We start from the raw sequence: 15,984 nt of genomic DNA, 5'->3' as shown, positions 1-15,984 counted from the left end.
CTGACACATCGGATGCCGACGTCTCATGGACTTTCTCAAGAAGGAACATCTCCCAGCTGCCCAATGTTGCTATAGTGACGGAGCATGCCAAAGACGGCGTCTGGCAGCTGCAGTTGCTCTGTCCAACACCAGAGCATTCTGGGAGTTACGTCTGCATCGCCCGGCCACGGAACGAAAGTGTAGCCACCCTCCGGCAGGAGAGTTCGCTTGAGGTGTACGGTAGGTAGCCGTGTCTCTGTACTGACACCGCGTTGCACGTTCCCTCTTAACTCGCAGGAAACACTGCTGTCGGCTCTGTGATACGCATCCGACTACCGAAAGGTAACTGAGGTAGGTGAGACTTATTTCGAGTTCAGCCTTTGCGCGGCGTTTAAAAATCTGGCGATCGCTCTTCAGGAAGAGTTTTTAGCCTTTACTGTATTGTTCGTTTTGTACGCGCAGTGCAAAGTGACAAATGATCGAGTGACATCAGTGTCTGTTTTGCTGGCGTCCGCTAAAGGTCACGGCAGTCGGCACAGTTCAGAACTGTCCGTTGCATCGGGTACTGAAAAAGCGCGAATGTGTTTTTTGGGGTTACGTATAAATGGTACCGAAGAAGCGTTCCCTACACCCCTTAGTCACTTTCGCAATGTCCTTTAAGGTATCGATTGAATCATTTTCTTTTTTCTGCCCCGGCATTCAGCTTTTCAGATAAGTAGGCTGTGACCCCCCAGATCATCTAACATTCTAGATGTACGAGGTGTCATCTTCTGGTGTCGACCAATTGCTTTCCAGGGACGCGAAGGTTCACTCTAAATTCCAGCAGCACTTCAAAACTATCTCGATGCCTTTTCATATGGTAATTGCTGCGTTTGACGGCTTCCCTCAACGACAGGGCGATGTGTCATGGAACATTCGGTACTAACCATTTCGGACTACAGAAGAGAGAGAGATTGAAAAGCGGAAGTGCAACGCGCTCATTCGTAATGGTCCTGGAGGTCTATTTGCATTCGAGCAGTCATAACGTATTGTAGAAGTCAGTATCGTTAAGTTCAACTTTAATTAAACGGAGTAATGCGAATGGTTTGGTGTTGTACCTTGAACGATGCAAATTCGCATAAATTCAAAGGCAATTTCACAAATCCTTTGAACATTTGATGAATGCTCCATAAATTTTAAGATTCAGCCAGAATTAGAATTGTATTTATTAGAATTATTATTATTTTCAAGCTCCATTATTATTATATTTTATGTAATTCGACCATATTGGGGAATCTATTGAATCGTAGTTAAATATAATTAGCAATGAAAGCTTGACGGAATCATTTGAGAGTACAATGGCGAACTTCTTGAGGTATTTTCATTAAAGCAGGCCAATGATTAAAGGGCAGACTCTATTTGTCTCTAATTATAGCGTTACTGTGTACCTACATGTGATTGTATGTGTGTGAGTGACGATGGAGGCAATGTTCTATGGAACTAATTTGCAAATGTTTCTGTTCTGCGCGTGCGCAGATCAATAGAAGGCCAAGTCGTAACAAACCAGTAGATAATTGATGCGGATGAACATTTCACGTATTTATTTTCGTTTTCCTACCGGTGAAGAGATTGGAGTTATTAATATCCGCACAACTCCGCTATACCCCCCCCCCCACACCAGAATCCGCAGACTGTAACAACGTTTCATCATCTGTCCGAAGTTCATTAAATTGAAATGCGGACAAGAGAGAGAGAGAGAGAGAGAGAGAGAGACACTAATGAAATCATAAGACATAGCCGGAGTAATTACGGCTAACATGCCCCGTATTATGAACTACATGCACCGTTCGTAGCGCGGACGGTGGATGTACGACGATATGTGAGGAAATTAGATGTTGTCCCATAATGGATTCATACACGGCCACAGTTGCACACCTTTTTTTTTTTTTCTTTTTGCAAACAGTTCATATTAACGAAGGCTGGAGGTTGCTTTTAAACCGAACTAATGCCCCCTCACACCAAGTGAATATAATTGTATAAAATCACACGCATTTCTGCGATAATTAATGGCTGAAATAGTTTGCTTATCCGATATATTTAAACAAATAAATACAGTTGATTAGTTATATGTATGGTGTGACGTCATGATCTACGTCATTGGAAAACTAGCTAAAGTATTATTTATGTTCTATAAAATTAAGCATTCAGTTTATACGTTACGAGCTGTGTCCTCGAGACGTCATTTGGCGTGTTGAGAACACGCGAAATGACGTTTCGAGAGCAGATCACTCATATTCACTCTTCTTTAACCTTTATAGGCAGGTACAGTATTCGTTTTTTTTTTTGCATTTATGTGGATTTAATTACAATAAATAAATAGCTAAGGTAGTTTAATTAGTGCTTTATATAATTGATTAATAATTCTGCTTAACTGTAATTATCGGGCTATTGTGCAACGTTTAGAAGTGGTACTTGGTGATTCGAATTTCAAATTTGCTGTTTGTGCTTGCGCAGATCAATACTAGAAATTCGTGCTGCTAAGAGAAGCTGACGTAATTATTATTGTTCATTTGTTCAACTGGATATGATATTGCCTTTAGCGTGTGGTAGATGTTCCCAGTTGTTGACTGATAATATGGTTATTGCTGGTTTTTTGTGGGTCTGATATCGTGAGGTATTTCTTGCATTTTTGAGATATTAAAAATTTCGGTAGAAAATTCATTCGCTTTCTTTTTATATCTGTAATCATTCCAGACTTTCCAAAACAGTCTTGAAAATGAACATTTCTTTATGAATCCCTTGGAAATCCCAGAAATTATTGTAAGTGCATTTCTCGGTCATTGACTGGTTTTTAGGAAAAATATACAGTCAGACATTAAGCAGTTCCCGAAAGACGAGATGTACAATTCCTCCAAAAGTATCGCACAAGGGAGCAAAGACAATGGTAATGTCTTCTTTTATTGGAAATAAACACACCCCTTGTTCGAGAGAGTGAATATTTAAAAAAAAAAAACCGTTACCCCTCACTTGGCGGAGTCCTCATTTATCGAGCAATGTCCGCGAGTCATTTTGTTCTCCGAGGATACGGGTTAACTTGCGTGTGTACAAGATTTGCGATGTCAGTGACCTACTTTTATCTGATTGGCTGTTTTTTATGTCTTAATACAGAAAACTAAAGTATCTTAATCGTTACTGGTTCACCGACGTACACCAAACTGCGCTGAACAATTTCTCGGAGGATATTAACAACAGTAAATAGTGTACGTAGATATGATAAGCTCGGATAACACCCCTTTTCGATCATATGCCCATATACCTATCGATTCATAGTGCGTGTCTGTGCGTTTGTACTCGCTCTTAGCTTGCCGTATTACATTCACGCCCAACTAATACTTACTTGGTAAGGGCGATCTCTAGAGAGGCTTTAGGAATGCTGTCACGTCCAAGAGAAATCCCTGACCATTTGATGCGCAACATCATAGCTAAAGCTCCTGTACAGGCAATTGGACATCTATCCCTATTCTAGTGAAGATGCCAGTAATCCTTTCAATTGATCATAATGAATATCCAGTGTAAAGATGTGCTTAAGGGTTATTGTCTTAGTGGTAAGATAGAAGCTTTGCGATTGGTCTGGGCTTAATCCTGTTAAACCTTATAGTCGTTTTTCGAATTGGGCTGAGTTATTTGGTCTTATACAAGATCGTTGGGTTTTTCATCCCGAAAAAAGATTAAACTGACCTTAAAACACTGGAAATTTATATGAATGGTACATACACTTACCCCTCGTGCCCTAAGTTTTCTAGGTCTAATTCTAAACTACACATTCTGGTATAAAACCGTAACCTACCTTTTCAAAAAGCAGGGATGGAGATCTTTCCCACTCTTACACGAACGCAGGCCGTGCAGGATGGTTGCCAATTCAGGATATCTAGATTCTATAGGTGCTTCAGAATGCTAGATGCGTAAACTGTACATTTTGGAGTCCAGACTTGTATTATACTTTTCCTAGATTGGCGTTTCTAGAGCTTAGTTTTTATACTTTTTATTTTTTATCTTGTGGTTGCTATGGAGTCAACACGTTCGAAGAACTGAGTATAATACTGTGATGAAATACTATACTTTGCGTTTCAAGGTAACTGGCATCGGCACTCTGACGACTTTGAATTGACTTGCCTTAAAGGATACCTAATTAATAGATGACTATAGTAATCAAGTTCCACTGGGAGGGAGGAGATGACTTGATGAACAAAAAATGTTACTTCTTTAGCTATCTTTTACAATTAATTCAGTTTGATCCAGTTAACCTTCAACGGATCGTGCTCCGTTGCTGTTTAAGGAGGTTCATTTCCTCATATCAGCATACAATGTTTCCTCATTAGAAAAGCGGTTGAACCCCAGGAAAGGACGCACTTTGAATTTAGTTTGTCAGCGAATTATCGAGTACTCTTGTGGTTATATGCGCCATATATCGTCAGTTTGCCTAGTAATAAATTCATAATTTTCTTTTCGGATTTCGGATTAGTAAATGTTAATTAGAATTCTAAAGACACCATGTGGGTAGGTTATGCACTGAATATCGTATTTTGGCTGGTCCGGTGGTTTTTCAAGTATTATTTTTTTCCCTGAGAATTTCTTTGATAAAAAAAAAACTTGTGCGAAGTGTGTAAGTTTAATAAGGTTTTAATTTCTTTCTACGTAAACAAGAATCTAAGAGAGAGTGCGTCTGAATCATTAAATGGAAGTACCACTCGATAATTCACTGGACCATGGTCGTGGTTGTTAGGGTCTGTGGCAGACTACAGTTCAGTGGACGACATCCTCTATGAATTTGAAACTGACGCATACTTTACCCAGGATTTTATCGGGAAAAATATAGTAGTGTCCAAAAGTTAAGCTTCAACCGAAGTTCTTAGCGTAAATGTTTATATGAAATTTGTCCTGACATATTGAGCACCATAAATTTCAGTATGGCGTGAGAACAGATTTCAAGCTCAGAAATGAGCAAAGAAAACATACGGCTGGTTTTAAAAGTGTACCCTACGGCACTATCAACGGTTTATAATATAACGGTACGAAACAAATCTGATTAGGTTTTTTACTTTTTGCAGAATGCAAGGAAAGGTTTTGAACCGTGGATGGCTAGACGCAGGACCGTAGATGTGTAGATAACTAGTTCCTTTATGTTCCAGGAATAATAGTTTCAAGGTTATGGTAATGATAAAAAGAGAGAGAGGAGAGGCGTCTGGAAATATCCTTACAACGTCTTGGGATGATGACGACTGTCTAGTTCAAACAGCGAGACTCCATTGGGAGAGGACAGCAAGGTGGGGCTTACAAAGTCTCTGATTAGTCACAGCAACGACAGTTTCAAGGCAAGCCATATAGGATACGATCCATAGTCTGTGTGTGTCCCACCCCCCGCCTCTCAGAGGACAGTAATTTTAGTCCATATCATCTCTGGGGCCAAGATCAGTGGCGTTCTCTTTCCAGATGAATCAAGGTTGTCTTGAAATTGATCCTCGATGTGCTCTATTCTCATCTGAAATGAAATACTCCCTCATCCCTCAAACGTGATGGAGTACTGTCATGACAGTGGTCTAATGGTTTGTTGGAGGCATCATGATGAGCGGCTGCATTGATCTTTGTATCTTTGAAGTTGTGCCTTGACTGCCCAGCGGTAGACGGAATCTTTGAACCCTATGTGAGATTTTTTCAGGGTTCAAAAAGGCACTGAATTTATTTTCATGGACGGAAATGCTCTTCCAGCTCAATTTTTCCTTGAATTCCTTAAAACTGAAGTTATTCTTTGAGTGGAGTAAAGCAGTCAGATCTATTTCATTATGCATATGAATCGAATTGAGAATATGGGGGTTGTTTAGGGAGACAAACTAATGGTAAAACCTAGTAGTAATTATTCTCTCCAAGAGTAGATTTTAGTCCAGCCAATTTCTAAGTTCTGAAAATCGGTTGGCATTCATCACAGACCATTACTGGGCCTTATCATCAGCCATTGAAAGTTCTGAGAGTTTTTCTTGAGAGCATCATACAACCTATTAAATGAATAAATTATGCAGGGTCTCGTTTTCAGTTTTGGGTTGTCGTAATTTGGTGATTGTGGTTGTTTAAAATGTAAACATACAGGTATTTCTTTCGAAACTATATAATTCTGTTTTATTCAGTTATATTGAGTTTGAAAAGAAATGCTTTATCACACAATTTGTATACTCAAAAGAAATAGCTGTTTTACTCAATCTGTATAAAAAACTCTCCATAAAAGATTTCGTAGAATTCCATAAAAATATATTTTTCTTGATAACTCACATTTTATGTTTGTAACTTGACTTTGGACACCACTCGTATTTTACTGAAGTAAAATCGAAAATTTATTGGAAGTGAAATCAAAAATTTCTGTTTATTAATACCAACTACCAGAGTTAAACGCCATCTGCGCCTAGGAAATATCTAAAATTTTGAATTAATTTTTCTCATTTCAAAACCGACTAACTGACCTTTATAACAATTAGTGCATTGTATGAACTGTTTGTTAACCTTCAAACTAATTAATAGAAACTAATTAGATTTCTACATCTGTACCATCAAATTGGAAACAAATGTTTTCCAGAGTTAATCGGAGTATGCATGTTTATTCTATCTATGCTTCTGAGGACTTACTTGCTGACCAGTACCCTCGTTTCTAAAACGAATTTTGTCTCATCATTGCTATAGCGGACGATGTAACCAAAAAAATCCAACTAATCAGAAAGCGTATGCTGAATTCGTTAACCGTAAACAGCCCTCTATTTATCGAAATGCCATGGTATCTGTAAGCTGGACTGCAAAACATTTGTTGATTTATAATAAATGAAGAAGTTGGTGGGAACGGCACACATGGAGCGTGCCCGCTTCCAGGAGTCAGTGCTGGACTTAGCTTCAAGTTCTATTCATGATTTTTTTACTCACTCCCTGATGATTTAAACTTCACAGAATTCCCTCACGACCATTAGTAACGCTGCTTCTTAGCAGGCCTATACGGAATATGGAAGTCAAGTAGATTGAAAAATTGTGGTATCTAGTGACCCAAGGGAATTTTATTTTGTAGAGAAATTGCAGATCAGCATCAATCTTCTCTCCCTCAAGTGACTTAATAGGCGTGCACTGAATGCACGGTTTATTAGGTAAAGGTAAACTACAGCCATCATCAATCCATTTTAGGATGGAAATCCCCCTCAACAATTCATGTCGATGGTAACGGGCCATAATCTGCCACGCTGGTCCAGTGCGGGTTGGCAGATAGACTGAATTTAGCAGTCAGGGGCTTGAACCCTGGTCTACTCAAAGAGCGTGCACTACTGTTTATTAGGTAAACTTCCATAACCAAGGAACGAACCATTCTTTCAGCGACAGAGTTGTGTACGTACCATGCTTTGTAAAGTGAGTAGTCAGATACAGGGTGGTAATATGAGGAGCTGGCTCGACCATATAACTAGGTTTGCTGCTCAGCCAGAATCCACTACACCAATGGAATTCCCAATCAATCCGATTTCGATAGACCCTTTAAATTTAGTTCACCTCACCAGAGACCAGCTGATCGACGTAATGAATAGCTTAGCACCTACGGCCGCATCAGGTGCCGACGGAATTCCTCAGTTTATGCTGAAATGCCTCAGTACATTTGTTGTTGATCCAATCCTGTCCTTATTCAACAAGATCCTTAATCAAAACTTCTTCCCGCCTATGTGGCATGTCTATCTAGTAAGACCGCTGCCGAAAACACGCTCTGCTTCTCAGCCCAGTCACTTCCGTCCAATTTCCTCTGCATCATGCCTATTAAAGCTCTTTGAAAAAGCTCTTCTAAGAACATTAACCATCCAAATTATTCCACAACAGCTACCGCAGATCCACTATGCTACCCGGTCAAGATCCACCGCAACAAATCTAGTCACCACCACTACCAAGATCCTCGAGGCATTTGAGCACCGTTCGGAAATCACCGTTACGTATATCGACGTCCAGGCAGCATTTGATTCCGTATCCGTTCACGCATTGGCAAGGTTACTACGTGAGTATTACCTCATTGGTGGAGACGTGCTCTGGTTTATTCAGAAAATGCTCGAGAACAGGACCATTATTGTTCGCGATGGCAATCTGCGCTATACCAGGACTATTACAGCTGGAGTTCCACAAGGCGGGGTCCTGTCCGGAATCTTGTTCTCAGCTATTCTCGTGCCATTTGTGATAGGCCGAACTGACATCCTCACCTTTGCCGATGACATAAAACTGTTTACTCCTATCAACCCTGGAGACACTGCTGAATACATCAATACCTTAATCCTTCAGAAAATCCAGAACCTTGAGGCCTTCCTCTCCGCTTTCGGACTTCAAATCAATCCTGAGAAGTCAAAACAGTTGACTTTCTCTCTCAAACGGAGCCCAACAATAGTACAACCCATTTTAAGAGGATGCGCGATTTCTGCCGTCCAACAACATACAGATCTGGGCGTTATTTTTGATCAAAAGCTCTCCTTTGTACCGCACATAGACAACTTGCAAATAAAGTTCTGTCGACTCCGGTGGATGATTAAACAACAACTATTGCACGTCCATGACCAGGCTGTGGGGTGCAGATATATTAAGACATGTGTTTATCCGGTAATATTGTATGGCGCCGAAGTCTGGACCTCAACTGCTACGACCCATCTTAGAGGGATTTTCGCGGGGGAATTCTGGCTACTGAAGTGGGCCATATGGAAATTTCGGCTTCCCTCTACACCAAGGACCACCCAGATGGCGGTAGCTCTCAACATGAGACGTCTTCCTGCCATCATTCACGAGAGAAGACTCGTCTTTGCCATCAAAATGATGGTCGGCATTATTTCAGTGCCAGATTTCTGGGCTAACTGTGGATGGAGGATCCCGGTCCCAAGCCTTAGGGCTAATCCAATCCTACAGGCCATTCCAAACCGGTTAAAGCTAACTGAGCGGTTCCTACCCGTGCAAATGCTGCAAGACATACAGTCCTTGGATGGCGACCTCTACAAATTCGCAGTCGACAAGGAATATAGGCAGAAAGTACTCGGTCGACTTCCTTCCCAGGACCACGTTGGAGGAGAGTAGACCCTGCCCCCGGAGACCTATTCATCACTGCCCTGAATCCATCATCTCAGTGTACAAACTTTTCAGGAGTCATAATGCTCTTTTTTTTTTTTTTTGTGTTTATTGTATTATATGATTTCTTTTATGTAAACCCCTGGCTTGTAGACGTGAAGGGAGTTGTATACAGCAATGTGCTTTCTGTATATAATAAAGAATTCTTCTTCTTCTTCTCTAATATGTGCGTGAAATTCAGCGAGAGAGAGAGAATGGGCTAGTAACGCAATCTAAGCTATTAGAACAATCTCTCCGGTTAATTACCGGACATCAATGCAGTCCTGAAGGAAGATAGCTTGATGATATGACAAGCCGACGGAGAGTTAAAGGAATCGTGCATTTTAATAGATGGATCTCAATCGGTCAAATGATAATGAAACACAACACCGGTGATCAAAGAAAACACAAATGCGTAAAATCCTTCCACAGATGAGCATAAAAGCAAATGCCCTCACTGGATTCAATTCTGGTAGAGTGGACACTGAACATTTAAGGGAAAAAGCAAAAAAAAAATAACCGTTTCCGAGGAATTTGGTTTCTTGTTTGTCCATACTGATGACACGACTAGACAACAGCCCAATTGCGCGGATTGCTGGTGGGTTGTGGAAGTATTATGGCGTGGGAAGCATTTTCATAGTACGCCTGATACACTTCTATCAACCAATGAATGCTACAGGCTATTTGAGCATAATTTCGGACCGACCAGGTGCGTCGCTTCATTTTTTTTTTTTTTTTTTGTTAGTAGTTGTTGGCGCGTCGGCTTCTATGGCCATATTGCACCTCCCAAGGTTTTTTGAATTTTTTTCTACTCTGATCCAAGCCCGAGGCCGGATTCGAACCCGCGACCTTTGGGTTGCCAGGTAGGCACTCTACCCACCCACCTGGCTAGCCCGGTCGGCGCATCGCTTCATGTTCACGGTTCATTCATCTGATAACGGTTACTTCCAACAGGATAATAAGCCATGTCGTTAAGTCATGGATATTTCAGTAAATGGTTCCACGAGCAAAAGGGCATTGTTACTTATAGTTCATTGAGCTGGTGAAACGAGATGTTTGTGGCGGGCATCTGACACTGCCCATTCTAAGGAAACCTCTAAATTTGATCGTGTCTACATGAGCAGCATTCCTATGGTAGGAATGATGCCCATGCAGGCTCGATTCTCTTAGAAAGTATTTGACCGCCGATAGTTTCAGAAATATGGAATTATATCAAAGACCCTTTGAGTGCGCTTGTATATGCCTGGCCTTATACCCGGATTCCATTCTTCGTGGAAGACTTTCGACCAGTTTATAATAGCAACCAGCTGGAATTTTGATGCAATTGCTATAGTTGCTGATGTCGAAATTAGTTGTACTCACCTCACTCTGACTAAGCTTTCCACTTCCTGTAGGACTCTATTCCATGAGAAGAAAGGGATTTAGGAATTTCTTTCTTCTCATGGAACAGAGTCCCACTGAAGAAAAGTGGAAATTACGATACGGTCGAACATGAAGTTTTCCGAGCAGTGTAGAAAGCTCATGGTCTCCTATCCATGATTTATCGTACATTTGCTTGTAGAGGTCACTGTCCCTCTGTATAAGGAAATTGTAAGGCTGCACTTTGGACACTGTGTTCGAGTATGCAGACCGTACCTAAAGAAAAGCATCGACTTCCTTCATGTGAGCTATAGAGCCTGACAATCAGGCACTTTAGAGGAGACCTGATAGAGGCCTATAAGGCTTTGAGAGGGGACAATGAAATTAATGAAGGTGAAATCATCAGTTTTATATAATAAAAGAACTATTAGCCATACATTCAAATTACGGGGGAAGAGGTTTAGATTAGAATACAGGAAGTTTTCTTTTAGCCAGCGAGTTGTTGTTTACTGGAATGAGATACCTTCGTGGTTGGTTGAGGCTGACAGTTTGCTAAGATTCAAAATTAGGTAGATCATTTCATTTTATTTCAATTTTTTAATATAATATACATGTATTTATTTTATTTCAATTTTTTAATATAATATACATGTATTTATTTTATTTCAATTTTTATTATTTATTTATTTATTTTTATAATCTTTTTGCTGGTGCAGCAAAAGCATTCGCTTCCTTGTGCCGTCTGGCTAATACTATAACCTAAAGATTCAAATTAGGAATACGGGAATGTCAAGCCAATTCCAAAATCTTGTCATTCTCACCCGAGCCATATACAAGCATTTATATGAGGGAAATTTTTCAACCTGGATCTTGAAAGGACCAGTTTTACTAATTGGTCAAAGAGTCTGGTACTACAGAACTGTCTACGATATATGACAATTTTATGATACTGGTTTGAAACAATATCCTCACGGGTATGGCAGTAGGTGTAATTCTCGCACACCGGGTGGAAAAGGTTTCATTTCGAATTTCCCGAATGATGAGAGGAATTTTTTGAGTTTTCCCCCCTAAATAAAGGTTGCGTTAGCTGGCCTCAGGAGAGAGCCGCTTGGTCTTTTATTTCAGAAACTCTTGTTTTATTCCGGCGAACTGCAATGAGACCAAAAAATAATTAGAGACACAATACCACCATTAATATCCGGATATCCCTCCATGGATGGGGAAACAGGCCCTATGCATGCAACATGTCACGGAACCTGCTATAAATATGCACATTGGGTTTCGAACAGACAATTGCAAAAGTGGGCATGCAAGATGACACTTTAACAGAATTAAAAGACCTGCAACGTGGAATGATAGTAGGATGCCACATAAGCAAGAGTTCTGTACGAGACATCGCAGTCACTCTGGGGACCCCTAGGTCAATGGTTATTGACGTCATATGCAAAAAGAAGAGACATGGGACTGAATTTGCCAAAAATGGCCTGGTAAACCTAGAAAACTAACAGAATGGGACAAGAGAATTATGCGAAAAATTGTGTGCCAAATCGTAATTTGACATCATCTCAATTCACACAAACCCTAGTAAAATACAGCTGTTCACAAGCCATTGATCACCTCAACAAATACTAGACGCCGATTAATATGGTGTAAGGAGCGCGAACCTTGGACTGTAGAGCAGTGTAAAACAGTCCTATAGACAGACGAGTCGAGGTTCGCACTCTACCAGTCTGATGGCCGTTCCTGGGTGTAGCAGGTGCCAGGGGAACAGTTCCTTTCTGATTGTATCCTCCCAACAATGAAGTTTGGTAGAGGTTTGGCTTGGGCCCATTAGTCATTATCGACAAAACCATGAATGCTGTGCAATAGGACACCCTGGAAAATTATGCACTTCCAACATTATAGAAATACTTCGAGGAAGGCCCATACCTGTATCAGCAAGACAATGCGCCATGCCATACTGCTCGGGTCATAACAGAGTGGTTTGAGAACATGGGTGTGGAAAAGGTGGATTGGCCAGCCCAGAGTGCTGATCTGAACCCTATCGAGCAGCTTTGAGATGTATTGGATCGTTGGGTATGTGCGCGTCGAGATCGCCCAAAGAACAAGGCCGAACTGGTAGGTGCATTTAAGGCCGAGTGGTGGAACATATCACCTGACATTTATAAAAAGCTGGACACAGGACATCGAGAGTACGTGCGCGTCGAATTTCATTGGTAGAGAGTATGCCGCGAAGATTGAAGACTATCATAACAGCAAAAGGTTTCAGCACAAAATATTAAATGCCACAATAAAAGCTCTTTTTTGTCTAAAGGCAGGTGTACGGATATTAATGGTAGGGCAGTGTATACTGACGTTTCCCACTCTTAGTTTCTTTGACGCTTACGACATACTTAACTTAGAGGGTCTGCTCGGGTAGCACAGTGGTATCATCAGGGTTCTCCCCACACCGGATGTAAAAGTCTGGTTTGAATCCTGTTAACGAAGCGAGGAACTTTTATGGGCCTTTTTCACTCTGTGGCTGAATTGGTCGGTCTCACGCGTAGACAGCAATGTTTTTTCCCCCAGGAACCCGGCGTTTTTCGACTAGAGAACACATGCAATTTAAAGACACAATACACATGGGTATATGAATTAACTTTCCGGTTCAATCTAATAAATGTATATATATATATATATTAACTTCTAGAGGCAGTCTGAAATATGAGAAGCAACCTCACAGTTTCTCCTCTGAACTTCATTGCTTGAACGATCAGCTGACGTTCTTGGCCAATTCTCCAAATCCAAGCACTACCGGCATCTAGGAACGTTGTTCGTCATTGTGGAAGATATCTGAGTTTGATTTCCTTCAGGAATCAAACCCAGGAGGGGACAGTTGATTCATGAACATTTCCCCGGTTAGTCGGTCTCAGGCGAGACCGACTAACCGGGGTAGCATGGTGGGTTTTTTTTTTTCGGATTTCTCTCGACTGTTTCGTCCAGCAAACAGAAAATCGACCTCCGAACATATGCAATTTACAGACAATATACTCGGAGCAATATGGCCTTAGTCGCTGATGCGCCTAAAATCCTACAACAATATCAGCTTGGTGAATAGCTATGCAAAGACCCACAGATCTCAACAGAAGATTAGACTAGTGGTTCACCACTCCTTGAAGTCAGTCAATCGTTACTATGAGCAGTAGACTATAATACGTTTTAAGCAATCCAAAATCGACGTGGCAGTTGTTGTGATGGATAAAGATGTTTAGTTGGGAACCTACCAAGTAATGTCAACAGGATTTTGGGCATTTTCCCAAGGAGGTGGAGCGGACGCTTATTGTAGTAAAGGATTTTACGAAAGATGGACATTTACAGTTCGGTGCCCTCGTAGGTATCACAGATGGTAGAATCATCATCCCAACCACGGGTGGAAGAGACCTGAGTTCGAATTCCTTCGATGACGCGAGGACTTTGCGTGGGTTTTTTTCACAACGTGGTTGAGTTGGTGTCAAGCGAGGGTTGCCCTTTTTGTTTCTTTTGGAAACTCGGGTTTTTCGTCCACAAATAGCAAATCGACTACAGAACACACGTAATATATATGGCGCAATATGGCCTAAGTTTCTGATGTCCCTAAAACCCTACAACAACAACAACAACAAATCAGAGCTACATGAAAATGCTCCATTTTGAAATTGCAATACGCCATCTAGTTATATTGAAGATTTAGAAAAGATGCGAATCAGGTCAATATAGAGAGAATTCCTTGTACAATAGGGGAGGATACGCTATGTGCAAACGCCCAGTTGGTATTCGATTACTTTAATCCATTACATCTTCTTGAGAGAAGCTGTTTGTTTTATCATCTAGTCTGTGTGATTGCGATACAACTGTGGAACTAAAGTATGATACGTATCTGAATACAGTTTGACTACACCAGAATACTCTGAGTATTGTACATAAGGAAACATTCGCAGGTTACTTCCTTGGGATTTTTCCTGAACAGAATTAAAATGTACAAAATTAAGCAAAAAAATATTTCTCCTGAATTTTCTTATCAAAGTTGGGGGAGGGGTAAAAAATTTAAGGTAAATCTTTGAAATAAATAAATTAAGAACATTATAAGAAAGCAAGTCGTTTAAAAATTATCTTGTTTCGCTGCATTATAATTTTAAGAACGTTGTTCCAAAGACCTGAGAAGTTTAACAAATTCCTTTGACATTCCTCTCGAGGAATTTTGCAAACTAATTACGAAGATTTTAATTTCTGTGACGTAATCGATCATGTGACTGCTGCACATATATGAACTTGGAATGTTACGGGAATCAACTTTCTGACTTCAGCAAGAAGACTTCCAATATGAGATGTTTAATTTGCAGATTTTCTTCTTATTCTAATTTTCTCCCATTAAAGAAGGGGTCTTTCGTTGTACGCGCGTCATGCAAGCCTCCAGTTTTCGCAGTTTGCTTTCTTAGCTCCTGGAAACATCCAGCCTCCCGAGTGAGGAACTTGTTATCGATTGTTCGGAAGATTCCCTTATTTTCTCAGCTACCGATTAATAAACTGTCATCCCTGACTAGACTTTAGGGCTGTGAAACGTGACACGTGCAGCGTGACTCCTGAAATGCCGGAAATCAGGTCGTATTAACATCAGCTTGAAAACTGGCGATCACGCAACGTCAAAGTACATGAGCGGAGTAGTTTAGTTAGCCAACGTTTAATCTCCCCATCCGGGCTACCTGTCAGGACGTGGAAATATTAATAGAGGGCAGTAATCTAGCTCAACGCGATCTATAGCAATTTCTCCATCATTATGGACCCCGATAGGGAACACGGTCATTTATATTGTCTTCAGTGCCGATTATATTACCCGACCCTTCGTGTCGCCATTAAAAGAGTACAGGGGTAGATGAGGAAGTACCAACCTATCGACCTCAGCCATTGAGATAACACATTATGGGGTCATGCAGTCGGCAGTGGCTGTTTTTGTCTCAAAGCCATTACGTTTGTAGGGATCCATACCCTTATCAGAATTATAGTTTATACGAGCCACAGCGAATCTTGATTAAAGTGTTAAAACCCATTAACTTTAAGTGTTAATTGTAAATCTGAAGGGTTAAATGTTCATCGTTAACCCTCGAGATTTTAAACTAAAGATTGCCATTTTATAAACTAAAGATTTATATCTGAAAACTCCAAAGCTTGTTTTTATACAAATCCGTTGTCGAGGATTCAAATTTTACGCCTAATTTTAACCGTATGTGTTCAAAGAGCACTGTATTTCGGTAGAGATTAAATGCGTAACTCTATTTGGTTAAGAAGAGTTGCATATTATGTTTAGTTGAGCGCTAAATACTCAGACTCTGAAGATTGAATTAATTTTTTTAGAGCTGAAGATTAAATTTCTAGGACTAAAAATTTTAGAAATAAATTTTAGTCTTTTAATATTCACGGGTTAAGTGATTTCTGCCAGCAGTCACCAGTGTACCATTATACTGAAATTTAGTTAGCAGTTTTTAAGACGAGTAGGAAATGCTAATTTTT

General features: G+C 40.5%; 1 protein-coding gene across 4 annotated transcripts in view; it reads left to right on the top strand.

Annotated features, from left to right (window-relative positions):
• The first annotated feature begins 218 nt into the window (after positions 1 to 218).
• LOC150086955 (tyrosine-protein phosphatase 69D-like) overlaps positions 219 to 15,984 on the top strand; it is an 823,111-nt gene continuing 807,345 nt past the window's right edge. For 3 of the 4 annotated variants that reach the window (XM_090371707.1, XM_090371706.1, XM_090371704.1), the window contains exon 1: positions 219 to 330. The gene's annotated coding sequence lies outside the window, so the exon portion shown is untranslated. Of the gene's footprint in view, positions 331 to 2,217; positions 2,281 to 15,984 lie in introns of those variants that run through there. The other variant, XM_090371705.1, reaches the window with a different exon arrangement.

Source organism: Mastigoproctus giganteus, chromosome 4 (assembly GCF_048544385.1).
Source record: "Mastigoproctus giganteus isolate SK-2022 chromosome 4, ASM4854438v1, whole genome shotgun sequence".
Classification (NCBI taxonomy): Eukaryota; Metazoa; Arthropoda; class Arachnida; order Uropygi; family Thelyphonidae; genus Mastigoproctus; species Mastigoproctus giganteus.
Note: the sequence above shows the minus strand (reverse complement) of the source record. Positions and strands in the feature narration are given on the sequence as shown.